Source organism: Schistosoma haematobium, chromosome 7, assembly GCF_000699445.3.
Source record: "Schistosoma haematobium chromosome 7, whole genome shotgun sequence".
Taxonomy (NCBI): Eukaryota; Metazoa; Platyhelminthes; class Trematoda; order Strigeidida; family Schistosomatidae; genus Schistosoma; species Schistosoma haematobium.
The window spans coordinates 6233200-6259467 of NC_067202.1; the positions used below are offsets into that span (position 1 = coordinate 6233200).

The following is a 26268-nucleotide window of genomic DNA, read 5'->3' on the forward strand; positions in this document are numbered from 1 at the left end:
CTTACAAAAGCAAATAAACTTGTAAATGCATAATGATTCAGCTTAAACGTATTTTTGGGAAGATTATATTTAACAACCAAAGTGATCACTTTCTAAAATCAATAGATGAAATAAATATTAGCGAATATTTGTAGCTTAAGATGAGGATGTTGGAAAGTGTGGTTTTCTTTGTGAGTTGAATAATTTAACTGAGACACTTTCATTGTACTTCTCGGTAATATCATGAGGATGTTCTTTGAAGGAGAGGTTACAACCATCAAACTGAGAGAACATAAAAGAATTGGAAGATTGAATAAAATAGTGAGAATAGGGATCAGATGTATGAGAATATTCTGCAGATAAAATGACTACGAATGAGTGATTACGTATTGTGCAAACATAAATGCCTAGTCAAACTTCTATAGGCGAAAAGAAAGAAAAGGATGAGAGTAAAATCTGTCATCTTAAAACATAAAGTTACAAACTGGCGAAATCATGCTGATATACATTTTGTAAACACATAAGATTTGTCAACTTACTAACTGATTACATTTAAAAAACAAACTGTATTTTCTTCTCAAAATCATCTATTGAATTTTGTCTAATTCATCAAAATAAATCAACTAAGGAATCTCATTAATATTTAGGAACCATTTAAACATTAAACAACAGTACAAAATGAAAGAGAAACGTATATTTCGGTCACAATCACTTAACCATAGTTATCTTTATAGCGTTGTTTAGAAATGTAATGGAAACACCAAGTGAGTGTCGTCAAGGTTAGACAAAAGTAAGGTACTTGGTGAAGATGACAAATCGGTTGTTAAGACCGTTATTTTCGTCCATTGAAATGTCTAGGGTATATGCTACGCATGTAGAGCGATCGCTTACCTCATGCGAAATGATGACAGTCACAAAAATTATTTGGGAGAAATATGGCGGCGAACAAACCAATTTATACCACCAGTCCATTACATAATTGACGTGTTCTGAGTCGTGTAAGTAGGCGCAAAATTCTTGGTTCAGGTCAACAAATTATCTGTAGTTTCCTGTTGGGAACACTGGTTGGCATGGCCCTAAATCAGTCATTGTGACCCAATTTGTCCCTTCTAAATCTTCCGTTGAGTGTTATCTGCAAATTCTCATTCCTTGATCTCATTAACTCCTTTCGAACCGCTTCTCTCCTCTTTTCACCACATTAAAGTCCTATCTATCTTCCGGTCTGTGTCAATTACTGGTATATCAACCTGGAAAGGGATCCATTATATATTTTGACTTGATATTTAATAATCCATCAATACATTCTTTAAGATACTAAGCACTAAAGGTCTTTTTCAGAAACCCATATCAAGCAGTAATCCGTGGAACAAAGTGTGAGGCTGATCATGCAGCTGATCCTTACGGGAAGTTGCTACACTCGGTTTGAAACCAGTCATTGAATTCTCCTGTTGTCAAAACAAATATTGATTCCTTTTGAGCATTATTCATTTGGTTTTGAACCATTATTGTTACTCATTTCCATCGATTTTTACTTTTCTTGCAGAGTATTCCACATTATTTAACACTTATTTATTCTAAAAACCGATATTGGGGATTTCATAGTACCGTTAATCAAAATAATAATTTATGTACTATTGTTTAACTACTTAATAGTAGTATGGTCTCTCATCGAAATTTGTTAGTGACGTTCAAAAACCTAACCATATTACCAAACTAAGCTGTAGTTTTTGTGATAATCTCATTGCATGTCAACCGTTGTAAACTTTATTTTGGTCAGATAAGTAATAAGCCTACGTTTTATGCAAGAGGCTTAATGAACCTGGATCCATGACTTTTAAATTCCTAGATGTTAACACACTGAAATATTCAAACCTAGAACGACGTTATGTATGATTGCAACATTTCCTTAAATAAACTATCGGAACAAAAGTATTCAGTAGTAAATAGGTGAAATGTAATGTAAGATTACCAGTTGGAACTTAACCCATTGTTTTTTCAAATACCTTTTAAGATTGATGAAGTGCTGATTATTGGGTGTATTTTGGAGATTATTTGCATTGGAATATATTTGATATTACAGACGAACTTTGTTTAAATAACCGTTTAAAACTAAGCAGAATCAAACAACTGATTTTTCCTAGCTTGGGACTTTTCAGTAATGAATATCCATTACTTTAACAGGATTCAGACCCGAAAACATAGTCTTGTGATGAGTATATTACCTTTAAATCACTGAGTTAGAATGCAATAGTTCATATTTTTAGCTTCTTTCAACTGTCATTGCTACATGACTGTCATAAAGTGTCATTAGTGAGATGACTGTCTTATTCTCACAATGTGATAAGACCCCAAATGTCATGACTTTGAGAAATGATATTGAAGTTACGGTGAGAAGTTAATCACTACACAGAATACGATTATTAGTTAGTTGGATGAATTATAGAGATTATTTTAATGTAAAGATAGTTTTTTTTAGTGTTTTCCGGTCTTCCATAGTTTCCCATATAACAAGAGTTCCAGATAACTCTCTAAAAAATGCCAATTTTGTAATCAAATATACTGAATTAAAGGTAAGCTTGATATTTTAAAATGACATTTGAACAGTAGCCAAATTTTACAATTCACTCAAGAGAAAACTGCTCATCATCCGTAGTGTCTTGGTATATACGTCATAATATTGAAGCCATTTACAAGCTCATTGTTTTCTTGTTTACATAGCTCATATTTACCCTAGTTACTGTTTAAAGTTAACACTTGTTAATTGGATGTCGAATATATCCAACTCTTGTCATCACTTTAATATTAATCGCTGTATACTAACGTCCTAGTAATTTTTACACACCTAAATGACTTCACTTCCCCTTTTTCACATAATGATCCATGGACATAATACTTGAGCTGCATATTTATTCATTTATTCATATCTATTAATTGATTTGTGATTATCATCAGAAAGAGGTTTTGTAAATATTATAGTAATTTTATTAGTTGAGATCATGAGTCAATTGGAGCTATACCACCATGGAAAAACATGAAAGCACTAGACAGCCGTTTCGTCCTAGTGTAGAACTCCTCAGCAATACGCATCCACGATCCCGCCCCACAGGATTCGAACCTAGGACCTATTGGTCTCACACATAAACACCTAAACTTTAGACTTAATTTGTGATTGATTGATCTGAATTTCTATATAGAATATGATAAAATGTAATCATGATAATGATCCAGTTCATTATAAGATGATTATCAAAACTTTTAAATTATTTATGTAATTCACCTTTGAAATATTTCAAACTCATTTTATAGTTGTTATCATTTGAACACATAGTTACATGTTTAGATGTAAGTAAGAAGGTAAAGATTTTATTGCGAACTGATTTATTTCTATAGTCAATTGTCGAATTCATTTACATTGAACACGGCAGTACTTAGTACTCATCAATCAATAACTTGATGAATGTATACAATTCACAATATCATTAGATCAATCTACTTCACTCAACTAATATAATTAAATTATTAAGTAATATATTCACTTCCTTCTAATACTACTTGAAGAAATAAGTTAGATAGAATAGTTTCAACTGAAAGTTGCCATTTCATGATTCTAATCCTATTTACATTTATTGTACCCATTTTTAACGTAGTCTTTTGAAGAAGTTATTTTCTGTTACCTGGATATGATTTGAATAAGTGTTCATTCATTTTATTTATTTGAGTTCTAAGATTTCGTGATATTATTTCACCTGGTCTTAATACTATTGAATATACTCAATATTTATTTATATTTTTCTCTCTTCTAAACTGTACATTGAATGAAACTTGACACTTGTGTTTTATGTAATCTGCGATCTGTATGCCCCATTAATGTATAATGGGGTGATACCGCCAATTAGAGAACAGTGAATTATCGATCGGACCAATGACGCACAAAATAAGTACGAGCAATCTAGACTCTTTATCGATCCTGCTCCCCATCTACACCAGCCTGTTAAGTCTACAACACCAATCTCAGCCTCTGCGATATAAATCATGTATTTCAAACACACCGGGTTTATATACCAATCAAATAGACCACATTGTACCATAAAATAGAAAAAAACATTTGTACAAGATTTGGCCAAATGTGTCTGTGAATAAGGGAGATAGTAATTAATAAACTGGGCATAACTCAATAATGATAAATCTTATAATAATAATATATAGGTCAAAATGAAGCTTATGCTGGTAGGAACATGAATATACATACATAGGTAAGCTACTTAATAGTTATACAATAGAAATATACGTATTTTATTCGTCCATAAATGGATCCCAAAATTTACTATTCATTATTTTCATAGGGATATAACATTATCAAAATAATGTAGTTGATAATATAGTGGCTCTAATTCCTTATAATTTTTCTGGTTAGCATTTTTTTATACTTTTTTATACTTCAGATCCGTTGGCCGGACACTATTAGCAACAACCTACTGTAGGACAGAACAAGCCAGATCCCAGCGGAGGAAGAAATTAGGAAGAAGCGCTGGGAGTGGTAAGACACACATTGAGGAAAGCACCCAACTGCGTCACAAGACAAGCCCTCACATGGAATCCCCAAGGCCAAAGGAAAAGAGGAAGACCAAAGAACACATTACGTCGGGAAATGGAGATAGACATGAGAAGAATGAACAAAAATTGGATGGAACTAGAAAAGAAGACCCAGGACAGAGTGGGTTGAAGAATGCTGGTCGGCGGTCTATGCTCCATTGGGAGTAATAGGCGTAAGTAAGTAAGTAATTCCTTATACATATTAATAACTGAAACTATATATCATTATTCATTCAAAATTTACAGAGTAATGAATTATTTCACTATTGAATTTCAATACTTTTTGTTACGATGTGCAGAAAAATATACCAATAATTATCATGCTAAGTCTAATGGTGGCCTTGGACTTTGAATGTACACTCCCTATTGGTCAATATTTGTTTCACTCGTTAAATATCGTACAAATGTTGTTTTTCTATTTTATGGTACGATGTGGTCTGGTTGATTGGTATATAAACAGAATATGTCTGAAATATAATGATTCATAACTCAGGGGCTGAGACATGTGTTCTGGACTCAACTGGCTGGGCTAGACAGAGAAGCGGGGCCAATCGGGAATGTAGGTCGTTCGTACGTGTTTACATGTCATTGGTCCGATCGATAAGTACGCTGCTCATCTAATCAGCAGTCCACGCGTTACAACACTTTTCAAATATTGTGTTGATATAATTTTCAGTATTTCAGATATTTTTTTTATTTTAGAAATTGATAATTATGCAGGATTCTACTTTTTCATTCCTGAACGTAAAACAACTTTAATGTTAATGAACTATAAATGATCAATCTCTATGGAGATATATCTATCCAAAGTGAATTAGCTTAACATCATCATTTAGTCATAAAATTTTATACATTTAAATTGTGCCTATCACAAATATTAGTGATATGCTTATCTTCCTATCTTGAGAATTACCATTTGAATTTACTTGTATTCTAGTGTTGATACTCATACTGCGCATCTTCAAAAGTCAGTTAATTATCCATTGAGCTACATTGAATCCAGATAAGCATAAACTGATTTGATAGTCTATTAAATTAGCTGATTCTTTTGAGAGAAAAAAAACACACGGGCACTGAGATTAATTGATGATCATGTTTTAATATCGTAGTGAATGAAAACTCAAGTGGTGACAATCGAATGTATTTCAACACAAAATTACAGAACCATACAGTAAATACTTTATTTGCAAAATCTCAATCAACTGTTTCAAATTTCACTGTTCCTTTTGCAAATATCTATCAATTGTCGCAAACTTGATCGTTCCTTCATTTTCATACCGATCATTCTTTGTTCTCGTTCTCTTTTCTTTGATCTTCTTAACCTTCTACTTCCAAGTATTTCACTTTCGATTGATGATACATACTACTTATATCTATCGACATCAATAGCACACACCACAATTCGACATAGACAAAAAACAGTAATTAAGTTTACAAAAGAAAATTATGTTTATGATGGTATTCAGGAAGAGATGATAGTGAAGTTCAGGAACATCGTTCAATAATTTAAGCATTAATCATTTGTAGCATTGTGTTTAATAGTCGGAATAATGTGAGATAAATTCATATTTCCCAACATTATACATTGTAGATCTTTATTAGAAATCATTTACATGCTCATTTAGTCAATAGATTAAATAATAATATCTACAAATGATTTGTTATACGAGATTTCAACTTTCTAAAATATTAACTAATTAATAGTTGAATTCATGATTCAATGAAAGCTAAACCATCATTGAAAACCTAGAATCACTGGATGGCCATTTCTTCCAGGTATAGAACTCTACAACAGTGCGCATCTACGATCCTACACATAGGACTCGACTGAGAACTTTCTGTCCCGCCTACGAACGTTTAACCTCTAGATTATTGAATCGATATCTAATGATGTTAATATCTAATCTCAATCGATCCACGATTTATAGATAAATTCATATTTCATACATCTGAATTAGTAAACGTCTGTAAATTCTCATTCATTCGTACATTCATTCATTAATTTAAATAATAACAGTCATTATTATTATCCATTATATACGTATATTCGTCAATATTAGAACGGAAAGCATGACAAATATTGGGCACCGAGTATAGAGAAATCATTCAATATACATGTGAAAAGTATATTTGATATAATCTTAGCAATTGAAATTTAAAACAATTCCGACGTTTCGTCTGGTGAACTTGTTTGAACTTCTTCAGGATAGCAATCATTGAACTCATCAATACTTGAGATGTATGTGCTGAAATTCGAATTCGATTTTATATTTGTCTAATATGACATGAAATTCAGTTCGAATTGTTTCTGTAGATTTCATGTATTATCATGATATGTATGTTGAACTAGTTAAAAGTGAGGAATGTAATTATAATACATTTGAAAACTGTAGCTTTTACAATGTAAACACTAGTTTAAACACTTTTCATGAGAAATTACTGCACTCGGTGGTAAAATGATGACATTATCAGAGTAGACATACTGACTGATCATATTGAAGTATTCATTCCGTACTACAGAGAAGACCGTATAATTTGATGATGCTACCGCTTGTCCTACTTCTGTACTCACTGTTACATAGATCGATAATTTTGGTCACTAAGTCCTCTTTGTGATCTTAAAAGAACTGATCTTAACTATGGAGTTCAAAACTACATTATACATTGTTGCAGTCCCAGAATTTTATTATTGACCAATTCTAGCTCCGATAAGAATTCTGTAGGAAATAAGATGTTTGTAATGGTCAAATATTTTATACTCAATAAAGTCATATTTGTAACTTCATCTCATCAAAATGTCTAAATATATAGAAAATAATCCTTATCCTCCGTACAATAGTTGCCTATTACACTTCAGTAGTTTAGTAGATATCAATTTAGGCACCTCCTTTTAAGAGATCCATTATGTAATAAATCAATATAACTTCCAAATAAACAAAAGATCCCAGTTAATATTCATCAACAAATCATCATCATTTTTCTAATAATACTGTCATTTTACCATCGAGTGCAGTAATTTCTCATGAAAAGTGTTTAAACTAGTGTTTACATTGTAAAAGCTACAGTTTTCAAATGTATTATAATTACATTCCTCACTTTTAACTAGTTCAACATACATATCATGATAATACATGAAATCTACAGAAACAATTCGAACTGAATTTCATGTCATATTAGACAAATATAAAATCGAATTCGAATTTCAGCACATACATCTCAAGTATTGATGAGTTCAATGATTGCTATCCTGAAGAAGTTCAAACAAGTTCACCAGACGAAACGTCGGAATTGTTTTAAATTTCAATTGCTAAGATTATATCAAATATACTTTTCACATGTATATTGAATGATTTCTCTATACTCGGTGCCCAATATTTGTCATGCTTTCCGTTCTAATATTGACGAATATACGTATATAATGGATAATAATAATGACTGTTATTATTTAAATTAATGAATGAATGTACGAATGAATGAGAATTTACAGACGTTTACTAATTCAGATGTATGAAATATGAATTTATCTATAAATCGTGGATCGATTGAGATTAGATATTAACATCATTAGATATCGATTCAATAATCTAGAGGTTAAACGTTCGTAGGCGGGACAGAAAGTTCTCAGTCGAGTCCTATGTGTAGGATCGTAGATGCGCACTGTTGTAGAGTTCTATACCTGGAAGAAATGGCCATCCAGTGATTCTAGGTTTTCAATGATGGTTTAGCTTTCATTGAATCATGAATTCAACTATTAATTAGTTAATATTTTAGAAAGTTGAAATCTCGTATAACAAATCATTTGTAGATATTATTATTTAATCTATTGACTAAATGAGCATGTAAATGATTTCTAATAAAGATCTACAATGTGTATTGTTAGGGACGTTAGATCCCCAGAACGCACTTGGAAAAGAACCTAATTTTGTAATTTTATTTAGAAAATTTGAATTTCTTTTTTTTTCAAACCAAAGGCGCTCTTGTCACTTTCATGTCGCGTTTCCCATTGGGAAGTATTTTAAATGCTATTGGTCCGTTGCGTCTTCTAGTATGCCATTTGGTAACTCTCCACAAGCACGGTTTTGTACTGTATATATACGTTCTGAATTGTGTTTGTTGTTATCGCTCGTTTCTGGCTGATTCGCAGAATATACTTCCACATTACAAGCTTGGAATTCTCCCTCTCGTTAGCGAGACTAGGACTCATCAACAGCTAGCTTACTGGTCTTTGGTCACCGAGTCTTGTTCTCGTTCACAGATTAAGTGAACTCGTGATAGCTTAAACCCTAGCATATAAGCAGATAAATAGGTAAGTGAATAAGTTAAGTAGGTATATGAAAATCTGATCAATTACTTATTTATTACTTATTACCTTTTAAACGTAGTTAAACAGAATTATTCACTTTAAATTATAAATGTAGCCTCTTATTTATTTATTTTTTTAAAAACCAAATGTATATTACTATTTGAATGAAAGTTTAATATTCACATATCATCATAGTTTCAATGTTCTCACGGATTCAATTAGATAAATTAATAATAATAAATGAACAATTCATTGATTGACAGGTAAAATTAGTTGTTAACTCATAGTAACACTTCCGTACATTTCAATCTAGAATAAACTGATCATATGATGAGAGGAATGTTTTTTTTTCTTCTGTTTTTTCAAAATATTCAGTGAAATTTATTATGAAAATCATGAGTTGATAATATTTAAATAAGCAGTAGTGAAACTTCATCAGTTGAGATGGCTGGGATACGTGTTACCTATGCCCAACCACCGACTGCCTCCAAAGTGCTATGTTTCATGGTGTAGGAGTAGGTTAGAAGAAAGCTAGGGGTGGTCAAACCAAAAGATAGCACAAAACCATGAAGTCACTGACAAGTAGACTGAGTCATGTTGGTAGGTGTAGACTACCTGGTTGGGATCCACGAGACGATAGCAACCGATGGTTAGAGGCTTTGAATGTGACATGGCTGAGAATTGCTTGCAATGGCGTAGGTGCATCAACTCTTTGTGTTCTCCCAAATGTTAATCTTCTGAATTCTTCATGTCTCTTTCTTTTTTCTCTTTTCAAATTTATTCCACTGGGTTATACTCCTTTAGTAACATCTCCAAACCCTAATCTTTCTGATTACTACTTATACTCTTACTACCTCTACCACTACGGGATTTGAATCGACAACTGCCTCTCTGTGTTAATGTGTTATCCCAACTCGACCTGATGTACGTACGTACGTACGTACGAAGTTCTACGTTGTTACTGACTGACTGAGATAAGCATTAATTGTTGTCGTTATCAATGTTAGGACATAATTTTAACTGTTCCAGTTTCATTCTATAGTCTGTTGTTGGTTGGTTAGAAGGAAACTAGATTGAATGTTTTAATATTTGTTGATAATTCTATTTAATCAATTTGATCAATTTCAGTGTCAATTTATGTATGTATCTATATATATGAAGAAGAATAATAAACTTTATAATTGACATTCGATAGAAAATCATTTAAAATAAGGAAACACTGGATATCTGTTTCGTCCATGTGTTGGACTACCCAGTAGTGTGAATTTATGATCATACACAAGAATTGAATACAAGAACTTCAGGTCTCGATGGAGACATTTACCAATTAGGCTTGTGTTTGATCCTCGGTAGGAATATGGGAATGCACCGCAGAGATGTTTCATGATAGCACGAAATATGTCTAGCGTCTTTTGACTTTTAACTGTATCCTAACTGAAATCAATCTATGATAAACATAGAATGCATAAATTAAATCAATCTCTACAAAACCCCTTCCAATTAATTATCAATATTATAAATAAACATAGAAATTACGTACATTGTCAGCTAATTTTCACATACCTGACTTAATTTCCTTTTCCTTTCTCTCTCCCACCCAGATTCTCAAATCTCAATTTAGTTGCCATTGCACCAAAGAAAAATGACAATTTTATGATGATTGAACAGTTTTGAGATAGGAATTTTGAAGTGAAATGAAACTTTCAATCATTTATTGACATATACAGATTAAAAAAAGATGGTGGTGGGGAATTTTTCTTAAGTAAAACGGATGCTAATGGGAAAATCGGGATAAATCACAAGTATATTATAAAAGTAATGATAACCTGTTAATGAAATCGGACAAGGATTATTGATTTATCGAAGAATTAATTGAAGTTGGAAAATGTGACCAAACAAATTTTGACTGAACGTTTGAATATTTCATACGTACAACAAGACTTAACTGTTTTACATTCAAATCAATTGACCGATCGTTGAGTAGTGACCAATGTCGTGTTTGTTTAGTTCAGGATATTGCCTATTGAGTTCTATCGATCAAGTTGTAGCGTAATCACTAAACTAAGTGACTAAAAATAACACATGAACTATGTTGAAATGTTATATAACTGGAAGTAGTCGGCAGGAAATCAATGTATTGACCCAGGTTTTTTTGCTGACATACCTACAATATTGAAGGAACTAACACTTTATTTTAGAGTCAAACCAGAATCACACAACTTTCAATGGTTACCATCTAATATGAAACTTAGTCTAACATATGATTTCCTAATAACCATTTTCAACTACACAGCACTAAAATATGGTCATTATATAATAGAGTCACGTAGACCAGTGGTCTATATTGCAACTGGACGGATAGAATTAGTTCAGCGTTCAATGACTAGATGAATATATCAGTAGTCGCTACTCAATCATAAATTAATGACAATATATTTCTACACATTGAAATAATAATTATTATCTTGTCAATCATTTCCATTTGTGTTGATTTATTGGTAATGGACTTGATGTTTAGTATTGCGAGTCACTGACCGTAAAAATCAACAAGCGTAACAAAATAATATGAATTCATTAATTTCATGAATTCTCTTCATTTACTAGTTACTAACATTAAACAATAATGTTAATCATTTGAAATCAATATACAGACTACTTTGAATCATATTACAATGGAAGCTAGTAGAACAACAACAGTTATGGAAGAATTCTAAGGATTTTTTTATGGGTTGAGTACATAGAAACAAGTTTCTAGGAAATAGAAATTGGCGTCAAATCACATCATAACAACCGTAAAACTGGATAAAAGGACAAAGGGAAATGAGTCAAGCCACAAAAAATGACACAGGAATTAGAAAAAAAAGAATTAGGAACTTATAATTGAGAAGATGAAATAAGATGAAAAATCCAAATAACCAGAATAGAAAGATATGTATAAAGCCATCGTTTCTGTTTTTCCAATGTATGCGCTTATGGTAAATGGAGATGAAGATGGCATGAAGTCGAGACTGAAGGCCCTGGGTTCGAATCCCGTGGGGTGCGGGATCGTGGATGCGCACTGCTGAGGAGTCCCACAATAGGACGAAACGGCCGTACAGTGTTTCCAGGTTTTCAATAGTGGTGTAACATCAATCGGTTCATGATTTCAATCAAAAGCTTAACAATCTCCACAACCACTAAACTGAAAATAAAATTGATTTAACAGTATTAAGTATGAGATTAATCATGTCTATTAAATGGTACAAAGATTGGGTTTTTTTCTCTCAGCCTTAACATATTTCATTCAATTAGTACTTGTTTTCTTAAACTTACTAATGTGATTTTATGGATATACATTATCTATAATACAGTTTTCAATCACTGTCATTTATTATTCAATCTTCTTTTCTGAACTTTAATACATAAATGAATGATGTTCTAATTGAATCAATTTCTTAGTTTAACCAACAGAAACTATAGCCTAGAAACTGCTGAAAACAATTCATGAAATAAACAAATTTGTTATAACGCTCGGTTTTACTTTGTCTAATGTTATAACTGTTGGGTGTCCACGTTTCCACGTATGGGACGTTAATTTACCTTAAACGAATATCTACACTAGATTACCTTCCCAGTGTTTATTCTACAGGACTTCAACACAACTCAGATGATCAAGAACACATGATTAGCCTGACCACAATGTAAATATATTTCCACATCAAAACCCGAAACAATCCAACAACAATGAACCATCAATAATAAGTGAGTAATAATAATAATAATAAGGATAAGGGAATATTTAACTCATCTGACACCTGTTAGACTATCCATATGTCTCTCCCACACATCAAAATTCATTATTATTACTTTGTTTAATCATCACTATAGGGTTGTGGAGATTATAAAGTTTTTAAATGAGATTATGAACCGATTGATGTTAGATCACTATTGAAAACCTGGAAGCACTTTACGGCCATTTCGTCCTATCGTATGACTTCTCAACAGTGCTCATCCACGATCCCGCCCGTGGAATTCGAACTCAGTGCCTTTGGTCTCACACGTGAATTCTTTAAAGTCTGATGAGTCAGTTTCCTGGTGAATGGCTCAATTCATATTTACAGATTAATATTTCATGAATCAATTATTTAACTCGAATTGAACAAATCAAACCTTTTTCAGATAGGGTTTGTGGACATTTTAGAAATTTCACAGATTGAAATCATGAGTCAATTGAAGTTAAACCACTATGGAAAACCTGGAAGCACTAGACAGCCGTTTCGTTTTAGTATGGAACTTTTCAGCAGTGCGCATTCACGATCCCGCAACCCGTGAGATTCGAACCCAGGACCTATCAAACCTTTTTATTATTGATTATTCATGATTTATTTTCTTAAATCAATCAAATGATTGATAATAGTAATAATTAAATGGAATAAATATTCTTTTTTTATTGTTATTGTTTTATTGTACAGTCAAGGTCAATTGAATTTTAAAAAATATGGAGGAAAATACAGATATCTAATTGACTTACAGCGAATGAAACACTTAAACCTAGTTGAATCCTTCTAGTATCGTATATATATCGTTAACATTTCTACCCATTCTACATTCGTGTATGTACATTTCCTAAGGTCAAACAATTTCTTAGATATAAAATCAAGTTGATGATAAATGGTAATAATATAAAAATATATTTAGAAAGAACAAAAAATTTAAGAAGATTAGTAACGAAGAAAACGAGAGAGAGAGAGAGAAAAAAGTCTATTTTCTTCTCTTTTTTTTCTCATCTCATAAATGACCTTGAATGGATTTATAAAGCTGAGATGATTATTTTTTTGACTATCAGGAATTGATTTAATGAATATTCACAAAAATAATTAAAGGGATAGAATAATTAAGATTCTTTATTCAATTAGTTCGTTCATTCATTTCTGTAACATGATCAGTAATATAATCAATAATTCAATAAAAAATCTATCCATTAAATTCATTTTATGAGCATTAGGTTAAACGATGTAAAATAAAGTTAAAAACTTGAATCAAAATCTCTCAACACCACAGATATTGTGGTGTGTGTGCTACTTATATTGACATAAGTAGTATATGATGTTAGTCGTGAACAGAAAGTCTGGCACCAGAGAGACAAGAGGATCGAACAGTAAAGAATCGAAACAGAATGCAATTTGTATGGGAATGCAAGAACAATGAAGTCTGAGTCATTATGAGATAATGGATGAACATTTTACAAATTACGTATTTACTATTTGATCGTTAGATTTTATTAACAAGACCTGTAATTTTGTGTTAAATACATTCGATTGTCCCCACCCGTGTTCTGTTCACTACAGATATTAGTAATATTATTAGAGTTGTAGTGTTAGCAAAAATAGAAATCTTAACTGAATCAATGGTTCTCTGATACTTTTAACAATACTGGAAAAAAAAAGAAATATCCTGAGCAATTTACCATATTATCTTACATTATTTATAGTATTGTTAAAGTTCTCAAAATCGAACATTTAGTAACAGACAATAGTATGGTATGAGCAAGTTAATCAGATTTAAGATAACAGATCTTGGATTTTAATGCGAAATTCATTTACCCATTTGTTGAAATAGCATTTTATCTGATGTTAGTTTATACTTAAAAGCATAAATCTAATTCATAACCTCTAACCATTCACTGTAAATCATAATTTTAATTCCTTACACTGATTTATAACTCTTATTTAATCCTAGTTAGTAGATAAACATTCTCAAGGTCACTTTAACATCGCTCAGAGATTATCCATAAATTATAATCTCCAATCTTTATAATTAATTAATTATTGATTTTATAGAATTAATCAAATATGTAGCATCTGACTTCCTTAATATAAATCAATTAATTCTCCAATAAATATATATATATATATATATATATACACACGCATACACACATATAAATCCATTAAAATGAACCAATCAAATTCAAGGTCGTATTAACACAATTTAAGTATGAAATCGATTTATTTGTTAGTCAGGCTGGTAATTCAGGTACATACATACATACATAAGTTTAGTGAAATGTGAAATAGAACAAAACGGAAGATGGTCGCGCGATTTCGTGCATTGGTTGATGTTAGACACTATCACCATTGGATCCCCGCTCAGTGGTCCAGTAGGTTAAGCGTTTGCGGGCGAGACCGAAGGCCCTGGGTTCGAATCCGGCGAGCGGGATCGTGGATGCGCACCGCTAAGGAGTCCCACAATAGGACGAAACGGCCATCTAGTGCGTCAAGGTTTCCAACAATGGTGTAACATCAATCGGTTCATGATCTCAATCAAAGAAAATTTTAAAGGCTATACATGTTTAATATTAAAGTTTTATTATCCTTTTATGATCTAATCAATATGATTTTCATTATTTTCTTTTTTGATAAAAAAAGAAGGAACAACTAACTGGTATTCACCTAAGGTACATAATAGAAAAGAAAATCAATTTTTTTTAAAAGAAAAATTGTAAAGTTATAGATAGATACAACAATTTCATCAAATATTATGACATCATATTCTTACATTGTTCTCTGAAGAAGTGGCTTACATTAAGTTACGAAACGTCAAAAAAAAATCTAATTTTTTTTACTCATTTGAAATATTACAAATATATTATCTTTATTTATAACAATCCACTCAATGCTTAATCTGTTCGAAATGATCAGGTCAAACCTTGGTAATAAAATTTTTTTTTAAGCAATGATGGATAGTGGCTAGCAGTGGAATACATGACGCGCGTCTTGTCCTATTTCGGACTCGTCAGCTGGATGTACTTGCATCTAAGAGTTGATGTTCACTCTGGAACTCGGACCCAGTGCCATTCGCTTCAAACGCCATCGCGTTATCCACTCAGCTACTGAGTCCTGATAGGCACTTGCTTGTGCAATGAGGTGAATGCAGGTAAATCCAGCAGACGAGTCCCAATTAGGACGAAACGCGCGTCCTCAATTCCACTGCTAGCCACTATCCATCATTGCTTACAAAAAGCTTGTGAATTAAGACAATATCGAGGCATACGCACAGTATGCACATATGCCAATAACAGACTGATAAATTGCAGTCTTAAACCTCAATGGGAAGATACAAGCCAAACAATACCAAGTGAATTTAAATTCACCCCATTACACAAACAGGACTCAGTAGGTAAGTGGATAACGCGATGGCGCTTGAAGCGGATGGTACTGGGTCCGAGTCCCAGAGTGAACATCAACTCTTAGATGCAGGTACATCCAGCTGACGAGTCCCAATTAAGACGAAACGCGCGTCCTGAATTCCACTGCTAGCCACTATCCATCATTGCTTACAAATAGCTTGTGAATGAAGACAATATCGAGGCAATCCACACAATGTGCACATATGCCACTAAGAGACTGATCAATTGCAGTCCTAAATAACAATGGGAAGATACAAGCCAAACAATACCAAGTGAACTTGGTAATAATACTTATAATTTCATGATGAAATTTTTAAATAATTTGTTATTAGTGTAGAGACTTCATATGTGAAAAGAAGTGAGAAAGATGCAAAAAGAAGAAGAAGAAGAAAAACCATTGAAACACGTTCAAATAAGTAAATTTAACAATATAGAATTAGAAAGCATCAAAGTAACTATCATAATTGAAACTACTGTTTTTTTAAAGTCCTCCAATTTCTTCTGTTACTTTTTAAGTGTCGTAATATACCTCCAAAACTTCGCCTGTAGCTCCTCTGGGGCTACTGCCGATCCCCAGCCCGGGTAAAGTAGGAGAGTTGGGCATGAGATCGGCAACCTCATCCCGTAGAAAACCACCTTGCCAAAAAGAACCTTAACCAGAATACATCTTCAAGCCAATACGTATAAAATGTGATTAAAAATTGGCTTAACTTCGGTGACTATCTAAATTTGAGGATTAATGTATCATTTATTGTTATCATTACTGTTACTAATACAATATCAGTAAGGTCTTCTTTCATAGGAGAGTAAATATTCTTCGAGATTGATATTGGTCAACTATTTTGGACACATGACCATGTTTATATTATGCTATTACTTTGTATATAAGCGTATTATTTTGTTAGAAGAAACGTAAAATATTCCTCTGCCTAGTGATTATTTGTTTTTCACCTTGGATCTTTCATGAACTTATCTCAGTAATTCGATCTTGTAAACGTTCATCACTATGACACATTGTATCATTCCTTCATTATAATGATCAAAATTAGTCAATCAAATCACAAAATCGGATTTCATAACAATAACGAAAAGTTAAAAATCGTTTCTTAAAATGTCAATTTTCATTACATAAGTACGAATAAAGGTGATTAAAATTCTTTTAAATTAGTCGAAGTATGGAAATCACGTATAAATTGTTAACTCAGAATCAAATATAGTTAACAAAGAATGCATCATAGATGAAGATCTTGGCTAATGCAACAATAAAATAGTTGCTAACAATGATACGAAGTTTTTAAGTACAGATTTTGTTTATCTGTCTTTGACATACTTCTATCTGAAGTTTGTACTGATGACGTCGTTCAGAAGAACGATGAAAGTCCCACGACCAAACTATCCAACTCAGAGAATAAAACTCCATCAAAAACATTTATTATGTAAAATGACCAGTGATATCAGTCGTCACTGACCTATGACGTTTCACTAAGTTGTATATAATAGTAATTGTAATTGATCATCACAATTGTTTTCAATCTCAAGGTATGAAATAAGAATAGTAATAATAGTGAAACTTCAGTGTAATCAAAGTCATGAAAGACATTTGCCGAATAGAGGGAATCCTACTAGTATAAAGTTTTTCCCTCATTCTCTAGAATTATGACGAAGATATATAAGTGATAAATTTACACTAGCTATTTTTAATAACGTTAACAAATGTTTTGAGCATGTAAAAATTCAGGGAAAAATAGAATATAAATAATCAAGGGCTTTCAGTAGTTGCTAATAATGTGGTTTCGAGAAAATCGACGTTGCATGGAACATGTTTTGATGTTAGATGACTGACGGTGATGGACAGAAAACTCTGTTTGATCCAAGTTTCATGATGGAAAGTATCTGTTATCTTGTAATAAATAATGCTCTTGATTGGATTTAAATCCGTTCCAGAAAGTATAGTAGATATATTATCACTGAACTGTTCGGTCTACGTTTTTTTAAAATATTTTAGATATATTTGTAAGTTTGCTAGGGTTTAAGCTATCACGAGTTCACTTAATCTGTGAACGAGAACAAGACTCGGTGAACAAAGACCAGTAAGCTAGCTGTTGATGAGTCCTAGTCTCGCTAACGAGAGGGAGAATTCCAAGCTTGTAATGTGGAAGTATATTCTGCGAATCAGCCAGAAACGAGCGATAACAACAAACACAATTCAGAACGTATATATACAGTACAAAACCGTGCTTGTGGAGAGTTACCAAATGGCATACTAGAAGACGCAACGGACCAATAGCATTTAAAATACTTCCCAATGGGAAACGCGACATGAAAGTGACAAGAGCGCCTTTGGTTTGAAAAAAAAAGAAATTCAAATTTTCTAAATAAAATTACAAAATTAGGTCCTTTCCCAAGTGAGTTCTGGGGATCTACCGTCCCCAACAAAGTTGATGTTAAATCCAATCAGAAAAACTATTTTACTACATATGATTCTTATTACCAAGCACATTATACTTGCTGAACACTAGTAAAAAGATGTTATTTGAATAGAACTGTAGTCGAATGCAAAGATACTATATGAACACTGGGAAAAATTGAAACATCAATGGAAAAAAAAGAATCACAATTGACTATTGGAAATGTAAGTTAGTCAGTCAGTCAGTCATTCAGTCATGAGCAACATAGAACCTGAGATATATTATATGGGTATTGGTTCATGTTAACACGCTAAATTATCACTGAAATAATAAAAGAAAAGTCGTTAAGACTATGTCTCAAACTAACAGCTTACATTAATCCAGAAGAACGATTAGTACAATTGGCTGTAACCGAGAGAGAGAAACACACTTTTTTTTAAAAAAACTTAAACTATACTTCCAATCAAAGTAACTTGGTCATTTTACTTTTATGAATAGTATTATTTGATCAATTTCAAAGCAAATGTAATAACTACTATGTATATTCTACATGAATAGTTCTTATTCTAGAACAACACATTCGTAGTCATTATATTATTTCATAATGAATAAATAATGTATCATAAAATACATGAATAACATCCAGTACCATCTGTGGTTTTTAAAGTTATTCGATTATGTGTTAGTGATTGTAGAAAAGAACTATTCCGTTTTATTGACTTAACTGCTAGATTTTATATTTGTTAAATTACCAAATATAATATATACGTGGACTCTCTGTCTTCCCTTAAACCGTGAAATTGAAATCGCTTCATATCTTTCTTTCTACGAACGAATTCTTTCTTCCTGTACTATATCCTTATTGCAATCTTTCTTTTATATATTACCACCTCTGAATTAACTACTTTTATGAATCCGGTATCCATCTTGTTGTGTTAATGAAGTATGGCAACTTGAACCGATTTATACAAGTGCCTAGTCCTACGTTGTAGCTGACTGACTGATTGCCTGGATAAAATGGAAAAAATAAACCGCAAAAAATTATGAATAAATGTTATGCTTTATTTTTGGAAAAAAACAAACAAACAATGATCATATTATTATTGACCGGGAAGTCAATTGACGACAGGCTTTATATTACCAAGGTCATAAAGATGAGCATTTAAGTTAAACATTGATTGGTCATTTATTTAGTTATGGGTAAAATTAACAACTTTTTATGTGTTTGTATTGTTTTACAATTGAATGTGTTTCATTTATATATTCATGTTGAAAAAATTTTTTTAGTGAGACTATAATTTATGGAGGACTTTTGAACAATACTAAATAGATCTTGAGAATGTTCACTTACTAACTAGGATTAAATGAGGGTTATAAACCAGTTTGAAGAATAACGATTATGATTTATAATAGTTGATGGTTAGAGGTTATGAATTAGATTTATGGTTTTCATCATGAACTGACAACATCAGTTAAAATGCCAAAATGAATTTCGCGTTAAAACCCAAGATTTGTCATCTTAAATTTGATTGATTCGTCCATAAATTATAGTTTTTGATGGAGTTTTGTTCTCTGAACTGAATGGTTTGGCCGTGAAGCTTTCATTGTTCTTCTGAACGACATCATCAGTACAAACTTCAGATAGAAGTGAAATAAGGCAAAAAAAAACTTCCGGAATCAGTGAAGATACACAACAAGAAATAAGGCCAACTAAAACACTTCACTTCTATCTGAAGTTTGTATTAATGATTTCGTTCAGAAGAACGATGAAAGCTCCACGACCAAACCATCCAACTCAGAGAACAAAACTCCATCAAAATCATCCACCTGACCTACAAATCTTCTCCACCATCTCATAAATTATAGTCTCACGAAAATTGTTTTATTGAAAGGAATTGAGGTTGAAACAGAATTAGTATACTCCAGTTAGTCTCTATCACATAATTTAATGTCATCTTATCTTATTTTTTAGTATTGAAAAATAAACTAAATAAACATGAAATTAACAAAAATTTCAATCAATTCAACCAGGTCTGTTGTGAGATAGTAACTCACTGAAGACAATGGTGAATGTGTCGCTCAATTTCGTGGATTAGTTGAAGTTAGACTTTAACACCATTGAATGCCGGCTGGCTAAATGGTCTAGTTGGTTAAGTGCTCGCGCGCGAAACCAATAGGTCCTGAGTCCGAATCTCACCGGGGGCGAAGTAGTGGATGGGCACTGCCGAGGAGCCCCACATTAGGACGAAACGGTCGTGCAGTGCTTTCAGGTTTTCCATGGTGATCTACCTTCAACTGACTCATGATCTTAACCATTGAAATTTTTATTTAGGCCTAAAAAGAACACCAACAATAAGTAGTGTGGTAAGCAATACAGGATTTTTTACAAATTGCTTGTTAATTTCTTCATAGGTTCTTTTGAACTCTGATTGGCTGATTGGGTTGTGATTCAAGGTCAGATTCCCTTTTAATAGGTGATGATGATGATGATGGTATATATTCATTTTCATAAAATAATAAGGGCAGATTTCACTAAAAATAGTAAGCAGACAACCTTGGTTTAGTTTTAAACAAAATAGAGTAATGAGAGAGAGATAGGGGAGAGGAGGGGGGGGGGAAGACAGTAAATATTGAATATTTGTAAGCTATCTGTTTTTGTTTTTTTTCTCTTCTCTAATATGCAATTTCTTTTATCTAAAATGAGACAAAATGCATATTCAGATTTAGTAACAATAAGAAAAGAGTAGTGATTTTGAATAGCAATAAAATGAATCCGAAAAAAAAATAATCAGGATTCATGATAATGATCAACTGTGAATGTAATGAAACTAATATGGAATATTTTGAACAATGAATATTATCTAGACCCCTAGAATCCATTATTTCTATTATAATTTAAAGACTTGAAAATTAAATATTGAATTGTATTACTAATAGAGTAGATTGTTCAATCGTGAATGAAAAAAAAGTTGGAAAATAAAGAAATCTGAAGTAGTGTTAGGTCCCGATAAACATAATGAACGGTAACTTTGGGATCCTTTTATGGACCAATACTAAACGTATATTTTTGTCGTATAATTGATAAATAACTAAACTATGCATATTCATATTCCTCTCATTATAAGCTTTATTTTGACCTATGAACCATTATTATACGTTTTACCATTCTTGAATTATGCCCTGTCTATTAGTCACTGCCTCCCACATTCACAGCCACATTTGGCCAAATTTTGTACAAATATTACTTTCTATTTTATGCTACGTTGTGGTCTGTTTGATTGGTATATAAATTAAGTATGTTTGAAATATAAGGATTCGTATTGCAGAGGCTGAGATTGGTGTTCTGGACTTAACTGGCTGGGCTAGGCAGAAAGCAGGACCAATCAGTACTGTAGACTGCTCGCACGTGTTTACGCGTCCTTTAGTCCGATCGATAATTCGCTGCTTCTGATTGGCGGCTTTGGGCTATAACATGTAGTGGAACAGAAAGTCTATTAATATCTAATTATGAATATGAAAAATTAAAATGATCAACAATAAGATATATAGTCCTCAATAGAAGTATGAAGTCGATATTTACCTAATGAAAGATATTGATTTTTCACTGTTAACCAACAGTACATTAAGTACCATTTACAACAAGGAAAAGTTGGACAAAAATTTTAATGTACTTTCAAAGTCTCTTTGTTACAAAGTTAGAGTAGTATTCTTCTGTAAGGATATACGATATTAATGATTTTACTATGGAAAAGAGACACAAGAAAAAGATCATATGCAGCTACTAGTCATAGAAATTATTTTAAAATATATTCAATTGAGTGACTGAATAAACTGTAATTACTGACTACGATATATTTAGATAACTTAACAACATCGAGTTCATCCTCAGTCAATTTCACTCTAAATTTGCTCGAATTCTACTGAGTAAATGTTTACTGGCTTGACGGTAAAATATATATCTCAAGGTCACATCCTACAGTCATTCGTTATGACAGCTCATTTCCAAGATGAAATTATCTCTGAGACTATAATTCATGAACAAATCAGTCAGATTTAAGATAACAAGTCTCGAATTTTGATACAAAATTCATTCATCCATTTGTTTAAACAGAGTTTTGACATTGTATCTAATGTCATCAGTTCATAATGAAAACCATAAATCTAATTCATAATCTCTAACCGTCAACTACTGTAAATCATAATCGTTATTCTTTAAACTGTTTTATAACCTTAGTACGTAGGTGGGTATTCTCAAGGTCACTAAGGTGTCTCTCAAAAGTCCTCCATAAATTATAGTCCCACTAAAAGATCATCGATAGTATCCATACAAATTTACTAAAAGTACATTAAATTGATTTAATATATGGTATATTTAAACTATTTTTTTTAAAGAAAAAAATTATTCACCATTATTTTATGCCTAATTTTTTACACTTGAAAATAGATGAAAATAACTTTCATATCCACCACCATCATTTTTTGTTTCTTCAAAATTGTTTCTTATCCAATCAAAAATGACAATGCAAATATAAATATTCCGTTACTTTTTCAATGTTTTTTTAACAATTCAAGGACAAATTTATACAGGGTGGTGGATCAATGTCATGTGTGTCAAGTCCTTATTTAGTGCAGATCGAATGCTATCGACCAAGTTGCAATGTGACCACAAGTCTAGGTGACTCGACACTGTGTGCACTATGTATTGAGATTAGATGGTGGTTGAAGGTAGTCGACAGGAAACCCTTGACCCGGGTTTCGTGCTGCTTAGCACTCATCAGCAAGGTGTATCTGTAATCTTGTGAGGACTGATGCTTCTTGAAGGATTCGATCCCGTGTCACCCAGCTTCACAGTTAGAGACGTTAACACTGAGCTATCTGAACCGTTGAAAATAGATGAAAATAACTTTCATATCCATCACCACCATTTTTTGTTTCTTCAAAATGGTTCCTTATCCAAACAAAAATGACAATACAAGTATAAATATACCGCTACTTTTTCAATGTTTTTTAACAATTCAAGGACAAATTTATATAATATACAATAAATCCAATTGATGTCAGCATGAAATATTGATTTTTTGTTTCGATTGTAGAATGATATAGAGTTTGTAATGTTTAGTAAAACTATATTGTATTGCATGACAGAAATAATAATACATTAAGAAAAATCTAATTATCCTTTTCTGAAAAAGAAAAACTCCCATGGAATTACATTAAACATAAAGATACATGGATACTCACAATTGATTGATCACTGGGTGGCGATCAATCTCATGCGTGTCTAGTCCTTATTAGTGCAGATCGAATGCTATCGATCATGTCGCAATGTGGCCACCAGTCCTACAGGAGGTCGGTTGCGGCTCGGATAGCTCAGTGCTAACGTCTCTGACTGTGAAGCTGGGTGACACGAGATCAAATCCGCCAGGGAGCACCAGTTCCCACAAGATTACAGGTACACCTTGCTGACGAGTGCCAAGTAGCACGAAACCCGGGTCCAAGGTTTCCTGTCGACTACCTCCAACCACCATCTAATACATGGATCCTGACTTCTAAATATTATCTAGTTAGCCGGAAATCTTTAATTTATGTCTCCAGAACAGAAGATAAAAACACGCAAGAGTTAGAACAAAAGTTTTTTGTTTCGAGTACAGAAAACAAAGAGATTTATAGGACTTTCTATTTAACAATGACTGGATAAAGTGTTTTTAAGTTTTTTTTCCCAGCTTCTAAGGAATTCTCGATACGTAACAGAAACTTTGGAAAAATGATTTCGTCTTGAAAAAGGAACTCGCATCATAATTAACAACAACAACAGTAATAGTATATTTCGAGATCATTTGCAGTTTAAATAATACCCTAGATTTATTATGGGTCAGGGTAATTTCAAATTATACACTGTAACTATGTAACCAAGTATACGTTGATGCTTTAAATGCTTCATGATCGATATTCAGAAGTAATCTGAATATTTGACGCAACACTAAAGGTACAAGCGATGAAAGTACCAAAATGAACAACTACTCATGAAATTTAATGAAAAATGTGTCGTCAAACGTACTTACTTAATCACGTTTTCTACTCATCTTGGGGGGTAAACCATCAACTAAGAATTTGTGACCAACTTTGTCCTGGACTCTCCTTTACAGTTTTTCCCAAGTGTTACTCATTGTCTTGATGTCTGTCTTCAATCCCCAGATGCATGTGTTTTTTCTTCTGGAACTTTTCCTTTACCCTTGAGAAACTGAAGCTAGAATTCGTCTTGTAATCAAGTTTAATGGTTTCTGTCAAAAGTGCTTTATTCACCTCTAATGTCTTTTGCTTAGTTCCTCCTCAACTGACAGCTGGTCCTCTCTCTACTAAAGTAGGTTACTAATGTTGGTATTTGGCCGACATATCTATATTACCGTGGTGATGTTTAAGGTAGTTGCTCATGTTTCATCTCCATACAATAGAACTGGTTCAACATGGGTGTTGAAAATTCAGACTTCGGTGTTGTGGGACAATTGTTTTGCGTTTCAGATACTGTTCATTTGGAAGAATACTGTCTTTGCTTTTCCAATTTGCGCCTTGACATCTGAATCAGATCGTTCCAGTTTATCGATGATGGGCGTATAGGCACATAAGGGATTACATCTCCACGATCTCAAGATCAAGCGGTGGATGAAAGATCAAAAACGAGACATTGTTGACGGATGTCAATTATCCACCTACTCAAGGTGTCGAACTATTTATTCTTGGGTGGGCTGGAAAAACGATGATATGTGTTGACTATTATTCGATTTAGTGATTGAACGTTCCTATTCACTTCAGTCTTCCGTTTTGCATAATGGGTCAGTCATACCTTACAATGCATACATCGTAACCGAATTAAACCACAGAAAACATTACTGTTTCTAAAATATGATATAATTTGCTATCCTACTCAGCTAAGTAGATTACAAATAACCTTTTTCTCAAATTTCTTACCGTTTAGACTGTATTAGATCAGCTGTAAAGCACCGTACTAGATAGAGGTTTTCGAAGAATCTCTTAGTAAAATGTATCTCAGACAATTCAACACCAGATATTTATTTTTAAACAAATAACGCTATCAAGTCCCAGATGAGTCTTGAACTACATGAAAATTATAACAGATTTTAAAATATACTAAATCTACATTATATTACAATGAACGCTAATGATTTTTAGTATTGAAAGATATGAAGAGATTTTCATTTAGAAGACAGTTTATTGAACCATTAGGTTGACTTTAATAGTGAAAATACAAATATGCCCACAGTAATTTTAAATTTCGGGGAAAAATTCAATAACTTTTGTCTTAAATTGAAATTCAAGGAGGATTGGATAGTTATATTCATCCGAGTGTTGGACTCCTCCACTGTTGTACGGACCGATAATTTTTAACCGATTGACCATTGAATCGTGGACAATCGCATGTATGTTGAGTCTTTCCTAGAGCTAATCGAATTGCTGTTGATTACCTCTTATCACCTAATATAATGTACGCGATGTTCAGTTGCTTGGACTAGTAGTGGTCACACTGTAACTTGATCGATAGGATTTCGTCAATACTAAGGACTTAACAGACATGATATTAGCCACTACTTATTGATCAATCAATAGTAAATATATCCTAGTTCAAAAGGTAAGTCGCGGCACGAATAACTCAGTGATAAGGTCTCTGACTATAAAATGAATTGACACAGTATTGAATCTACCAAGGATTACCTATCTCTCCAAGAGTAAATGCGCACGTTGCTGAGAAGTGATAAATAACACGGATCTAGGTTCAGGGTTTCCTGTGGACTACCTCCTAA

General features: G+C 32.6%; 1 protein-coding gene across 1 annotated transcript in view; it reads right to left on the reverse strand.

Annotated features, from left to right (window-relative positions):
* SLC4A8_1 (Electroneutral sodium bicarbonate exchanger 1) overlaps positions 1 to 26268 on the reverse strand; it is a 128263-nt gene that overhangs the window by 690 nt on the left and 101305 nt on the right. Inside the window, exon 24 of the mRNA XM_051217877.1 lies at positions 1 to 26268. This exon is cut by the window's right edge and continues 4401 nt beyond it. The gene's annotated coding sequence lies outside the window, so the exon portion shown is untranslated.